We start from the raw sequence: 7,155 nt of genomic DNA on the forward strand, positions 1-7,155 counted from the left end.
GAGCTGAGCAGCCACTGAGCTGCCAACAGGTGGCAGGATGGCTCAGCTTAAAAAAAAAAAAAGTAATACTCAATATATACCAATAACAAAAGATGAATATAAGTCATGTATATACATTTTTTTGGCACCCCCGGTATATATAAAATGCAATATTATTCAGCCTTTATCAAAAAAGAAATCTTGATGTTTGTAGCAACATGGATGAACCTGGAAGACATTATGCTAAGTGAAATAAGCCAAACACAGAATGACAAATACTGCACAATCTCACTTATATATGAATCATAGATGCAAAAGAGTAGAATGGTTGTTGCCGGGGAGGGGGAAACAGGGAGACAGTCAAAGGTACAAAGTTTCAGTTTTGCAAGATGAATAAGCTCTGGACATCTAATGTACAGCAATGTGAATATAGTTAACATACTGTACTGTATATTTGAAATTTGCCAAGAGGGTAAGTTCTCACCACAAAAATATAAAAATAAAGAAAACTCCACAATGTAAGGTGATCAATATGCTAATTAGCTTGATTGTGGCAATTATTTCACAATGTATATCAAAACATCAAGTGATACATCTTGCACATATATAATTTTTTTGTCAACTATATCTCAATAAAGATGGGGCAAATCAACAATATCCAAATAAAAATGTTTTTTCTTTCATTCTTCACTCTTCCTTTCTTCCTCCATGCCTTCCTTCCCTCCTTCCACAAATAAGTATTGAGCACCTTCTCTGTATCTGGTATTGTGCCACGGGCTGGGGATACAACAATGAACATGCAAGTAGGCTCTTCCCCACCTGGACTTACAGTTGGGTGGAGGTCCTGTCCTGTCTGCTGAGGACTTCAGGAGGCAAGGCCATGGGGTGCTGCTGTTCCCATTCCAGACCTGTTCAGCGGGCCCCAGGGTAGCTTCCTGCTGCTTGTCACATTTCCAATCTTTCCACATCTCTCCCATCAACTAACCTTTAATATACTAGTAGAATCATCCAAAGATTTTACCTCCCAGCAAACAAAGGGTTGAGTCTGCTGAGTCAGCTTTCTTTCTGTCTGACATTTGATTAGTGCACCACCCTGGAACACGTTATCAGACCCTCTTTTTACCTGGTTGTTATGTGACCATTGGGTTAAGTAATTTTTCCTGCTCTTGGTACAATCCTTGCTTTTACATAACTCTTTGGCTTACTTTACAATTCCTTGTGTATACTCTTTCCTCAATACACAGAGAGAAATACATATTTTTAATTTATACATAAAATGTACCTAACAGAAAAAACCAAGCAGCCAAAAACATTAACACCTACTTTGAAAATTAATAAGAATTTAAATATATTTTATTGTATATATCCTCCTTTTTTTATTATAATTACTTTTTCATATACTTCTTGAAAACTTTTCACTTTGATACATGGACTTTACATAATTAATTGTAATTATTCTTTTCTGATGCTCAAAAGAATCACACGGCTAGTGAGAACCTGTTATATTGGTTTCATTGTCCAATCAGCACTATTGCAAATATTTTTGAAAGCTTCCTTTTCTTGAATGATACAAGCCCCTCTTGAATTTTTCCATGCTCCAAGAAATGGAATTGCCTGTGCTTCAAAAAGCCCTGGTTTCTTTCTTTCTTTCTTTCTTTCTTTCTTTCTTTCTTTCTTTCTTTCTTTCTTTCTTCCTTTCTCTTTTTTTCAAGGATTTTTTTATTGGAGAACAGTGTGTTTTTCCGGGACCCATCAGCTTCAAGTCAAGTAATTGTCTTCAATCTAGTTGTGGAGGGCACACCTCAGTGACTCATATGGGACTCAAACCGGCAACCTTGGTGTGATGAGCACCTGAGCTAACCGGCCGCCCCAGCCCTGGTTTCTTTTTTAGGAGCATAGGAGAATCCAAAATCTGGATGTTCAGTGTGCAAATCAACGTTTGGTAGTGAGTAAAGTTGTTTCCAGGTGACAGACCTGAAGAATATGTTTCAGGTCCGTCAGTTTGCATTAAAACTTTCCACTTTTATCCAGCTCTAAATTGCTCTTGTTCTAATAATATACTTCCTTAGTATAACATATACTTCCTAATTTTTAACCCCACACCAAATCTATAAACCCCTTTTATAGGCTTTATTTGAATCAACTATCACCATTCAGAAGTGTCTTCATCAATGCAAATTTGTTTGCATTCTTTTTTTGGTCGAAGATAAATTAGTGTTCAACTGTAAGAAAGATTTACCAGCTAGCTGTTATTATCTATACCTTGGCTATTTATAAATGACCTGTGTTCTGCTTCAATTTGAATTCTTTTTTGTAAAAATCTAGATATAAATATGAAATAAATGGACAGTTTATTGTTGTAACCAAATAAAACTTGATAACAAAGCAAATACGATACATATTTCATGAGTTGTTACTGTGATAATAAGATAATTAGGCATATTTGGAAAAGATTGCATAAATTATGATAATTATATACCTGAAGATAGTATGTCAAGGGTTAGATGGTAGGAGAGATGAGGAAAAATTGGAAATGTGGGAAGGAGCAGGAAGCTACCCTGGGGCCCGCTGAACAGGTCTGGAATGGGAACAGCAGCACCCACATGGCCTTGCCTCCTGAAGTCATCAGCAGATAGGACAGGACCTCCACCCAACTGTAAGTCCAGGTGGGGAAGGGCCTACCTGCATGTCCATTGTTGTATCCCCAGCCCCTGGCGCAATACCTGATACAGAGAAGGTGCTCAATACTTATTTGTGGAAGGAAGAAAAGAAGGAGGGAAGGAAGGAAGACATGGAGAATGAAAGAAAGGGAGTGAATGCCTAATATATAAGGCACGCTTATATTTCCAATCATTCCAAAAAACCGGGTCAATATTTAACAAAGGCAGTACAATCAATTATGTGATACTACCCAAGCAAAACTTTAAAAATACGTAATTTCAGGAAATCCTCTATGAAAGGTATAAGCATGACAAGTGCCAATGATGAAGCAAATAAAGTTTAATGATAAAAGAGCTTCAGCCTCCACAAAGAATATGATTCCATTTGTATGAAATGTCCAAAATAGGTAAATCCATATAGACAGAAAGTAGATTAGTGGTTGCCTCGGGCTTGAAGGAAAGGGAAAATAGAGAGTGACTGCTGATGTGTTTCTCACTGGAGGAATGAACGTGTTCTAAAATTAATTGTAGTGGCGGTGGCACAACTCTGTGAATATACTAAGAATCACTGAAATGTATACTTTAAATGGTGAATTGTATGAGATGGCAATTCATTTCAATAAAGCTACTATAAAGAGGGTAAGCAGCCTGACGCATGCCAGCTCAGGCATAAAAGGTGCCACCAAATACCTTGCTCCAACCAAGAATCAATTACAAATAAGCCTGACCTACATAAATAACCTAAAACGTATAACCTACGTTGGCCAGTATGAGATGGTATTTTAATTTGGGGTCTAGTACCCTAACCCTAGAAAAGTATCAAAATAAATATTACTTAGAAGAATAAGTATAGAGGCAATGAAAAAGAAATTAAATCCATGGTTTTAATATTTTTTTATTAAGATTTTATTGGGGAATTGGGCGAGGGGAACAGCATTGGGGAATCGGGGAAGGGGAACAGATAAGTTGCTGTCCTTTTGTTCTTCAGTCTAGTGGTGGAGGACGTCGCTTCACTGACCCATGTTGGTATTATCATTGCACTCTTCCTGGGTGAGAGAGTCGCTTGCCGGCCATTGGACGTCTGTTCACAGCAGCTCACGGCAGCTCACGCTGGCTGCCAGCCACTCACGGTGGCTCACGGCAGCCCACTGCAGCAGGGGCTGCAGCCTACGCCGTCACGGCAACTCACAGCAGGCCAGCTCCAGGTCGAGCTGTTGTTCACCATCTTAGCTGTAGAGGGCAGTATCACTGGCCCGCATGTGGGATTCGAACCAGGACCCTGCTGCTCAGAGCTGGCATCCCAAGCCAACGGTTAACCAACATGCCACTTGGCCGGCCCAAATATTTTTAAATTCGATTTAGAAGTGGCCATAGCCTCTGTGATTATTTTATTTTCATGATTCTGTCTGCTATTTGGTGTGTTAGGATGTTTGAAATGTTCAAGGAATCAGTCTTATTGGATTTATGATTATAACATGGATTGTTTAAGGGCATTTAATTAACTTATGTAGTGATCAGTATAGTGGACACCCCAACACTCATTGCACTCTGGGACAATTAGTAAAAGCCAGCTGGCAGTCTCATTCTCCTTGCCAGTGATTGCTTCAGGAATGGGCATGTAACACAACTCTGGCCAATGAGATGCCAGTAAAAGTCCACTCTGGGGCTTCTCGGAGAGATTTCCACAGTCCTCAAAAATGAGAAATAAGAGTCCCACTTCCTCCTCTGAATTATTGTGTCTGGATATGATACTATTGTAGTCAGCACATTCCTACAAGCCTGAGGGTTCTATCCATACATGGAGAAGGGCAGAGCCGAGGGAAGCAGAGCGAAGTGGAGCTGGAGTCAGGCGTACTGCGACCACAGCCCACCCCACCTCAGAGCTTCGTGGTACGTGAGATCAGATATTTCCGTACTGTTGGAGCTATTTTGATTCAAGCCTTTCTGTTATTTTCACCTCCAAAAAAATATAATTTATAATCAAGATTTAAATGTAAAAATATAGCTTAAGAAATTTTTGTTTTCTAAGTTTTGTTTATTAGGCATATAAAATTGATAAATTGAGCATCGGTTTTACTGGAAGTTGTAATGAGTGTTACACTGCACACACAGAAGCCCCCTGGGTTTTAAAGAACCTAGAAGCAGTTGCAAAGAGGCAAGTTCAAAAGATTCATCCCCTTGATGCTCATATAAGAATCCACAGGTAACATGACACATCTTCAACTGTGGCATTAAATATAAACTCAGGGAAGGCATATCTGCAGGAATCACAAACACTGATTTCGGTGGTATCATTTCTGTGGAGAAAGAGAGATTAGAGAGTCCAGAGGAAAAGATTGCTAGCAGCTGTGCTCTCTATCAGTGACCAAAGGGGATTTCATAGGCTGAGAGTCCCCAGTTCAAATGGATTCCACACCCAGGCAGTTTCTATACATGAATAAAACTGAGTGAGAGTGAGGCAGCAGGAAATGGTAATCCCATCTACAAGGACCATCTCCACTCAGTCACGGGTGATGTTACTGGGAGGAAATGCAACTTCAGTGTCGCCAGATCTTCCCTTTTTCAAGAAAAGCTAGGAACCTGCATCGTGTGATTTCATCAAGTTTTAGATTAGGGAAGCCAATCCAAATTTAAAAAACGAAACACTGTGGGGCCAAACAGAACACATCTACAGGATGTCCACGGTCTACAGGCTTCCATTGCAACCTCAGCCCATAGGCTTAGAGCATGTCGGTAGAGTGGACGTATGTGAAAGCTGAGACATCAGGCCCTGTGCTGCCAGGCAGGGCAAGCGTTTTCCTCCCACAAGAGCTTCTTAGATACTCAGATTCTGGGCCACGTAGCTGAAAAGATGTGATTCATAGTAAGAGCCCAGCAAGAAGAATGAACAGAGAAATGCACCTGCAGAGTTGAATGAAATGATCTGTTGCATGGAGCTGGCTAGTGTCACCTCCTTCAGTGTGGAAGGCCGACACACAATTTTCATTTCAATACTTGCCAAGGCCATGTTGTATATCAGTGATTAGCCACCAATGTGATTAGTCTTACTAAACTCCTCTGGTGTGTTCCTAGGCTTTATAAATTAGGAATCAGTCATCCCCTTACAAATGAAAATAAATTAGAGAGAGAGAGAGAGCAAGAGAGCGAAACTGAGACTGCTGGTCCAAGAGAGACATGAGTCTCGAGAGTCTTCTTACGCCTCTCTGGAGTTTTCCAGCCCAGCCCAGCACATCCCTGTTTGCAGTGCTCATACAACAAATATTCCCTGGTTTCTTGAAGATAAGAAGAGTAATCCCAAAGCCCGTGAATGCCTCTGACTCAAGAGAAAAACCTGCTCATTTTCGTGGGCCTATTTGTGTGTTACAGTATTTTAAAATAAGTGTGATATGACACATTGTAGCAGGAGGAACTTAGGTTAGATATTAAGAACAATGTTCTGACTAACAGATTGTGAAACATTCGAGTAGGTTACAAATGAGGAAGTGGAGGCTCCATCTAGGCAGGACTTTTCCGCCAGGGTAAACGCCTGGTTCTGCTGTTGGTCAGACGCTATCACTCGTGTGGTGGGAAGGTGGTGTTTGTGCGATGTCTTCTCCAGCCTGCTCTTCACTCTTAATAAGAGCTGCCATTTACAAAGGGGCAACCTGCTTGCTGTCCTAAGTCCTTTATCTTCTCGAATCCTCATAGAAACCCAGTAAGATCAATTATCTCCATTTTACAAATGAGGAAATTGAAACTCAGACGAAATAACTTGCTCAAGCTCACCCTGTTAAAAATGGCAGAGCTAGGATTAGAACTCACCTCGGTGTGGCTTCCAAGTCCTGCCTCTTTCTATAAGGCCGTGTTGCTGCCAGTCCCTTGGCAGAGCACCTGTGGCTACCTATGGGGAACAGAGACCAAAGGGCAGATTCAGGCAAGGAGAACATTACCCAAAAAAGTGGTGAGAGCGTGGCTGATGCCTCAAGAGGAAGCCAGTGTCAGGAAGAGAGATAAGATGCCCACTAAGGAAAAGACAGAGACACAAAGGGGAGCAAGGTCAGAACCTGGAAGTCAAGGGATATCCTTCTAGAAATGAGTGTGCACTGACTTGCACAGGCCAGGAAGTGAAGATAGTGAACAGGGAGTTCCTTTTAAGCAACACCCAGCTTTGCTGCCCAACCTCCCAAGCACCAGGGTGAGTGCTGCTGGCCCGCCCAGCTCAGATTTTCCTTTGGTGACGCTTGACCTGCTAACAATGCCTTTGGGGAATTCTCATTCCCACGCCTCCAACCTCTAGCAATTGTCTTCAATATACAAGAGCTGAAATACTGTTTCCAACAATGACTCCGCAATTTAGTCAAGTGCTTATGTCCATGCTCAGAGTACCTGTAATCGTGGACCTTTCCTTATCTAAAAAAGTGTCCCTGTTGTTCCTGCCCTATTAGGGCCCAGGTTCCTGGAACAGCATCATTGCAACAGCTTAAGAGAAGGCAGATTGAAAACTGCTGGGTCCCTACAGCCCCAATATATTATATGT

The 7,155-nt window shown here is 41.3% G+C and overlaps 1 long non-coding RNA gene across 1 annotated transcript; it reads right to left on the reverse strand.

Annotated features, from left to right (window-relative positions):
- Nucleotides 1-4,684: 4,684 nt before the first annotated feature.
- Nucleotides 4,685-6,748, reverse strand: LOC109390118 (uncharacterized). The gene is made up of 3 exons (XR_002125504.1): nucleotides 6,683-6,748; nucleotides 6,441-6,519; nucleotides 4,685-4,936 (listed from the first exon to the last, which is right to left on the reverse strand). It is a non-coding gene; the product is annotated as an uncharacterized LOC109390118 (long non-coding RNA).
- Between the last annotated feature and the right edge of the window lie 407 nt (nucleotides 6,749-7,155).

This window comes from Hipposideros armiger, unplaced genomic scaffold (genome assembly GCF_001890085.2).
Source record: "Hipposideros armiger isolate ML-2016 unplaced genomic scaffold, ASM189008v1 scaffold_256, whole genome shotgun sequence".
Taxonomy (NCBI): domain Eukaryota; kingdom Metazoa; phylum Chordata; class Mammalia; order Chiroptera; family Hipposideridae; genus Hipposideros; species Hipposideros armiger.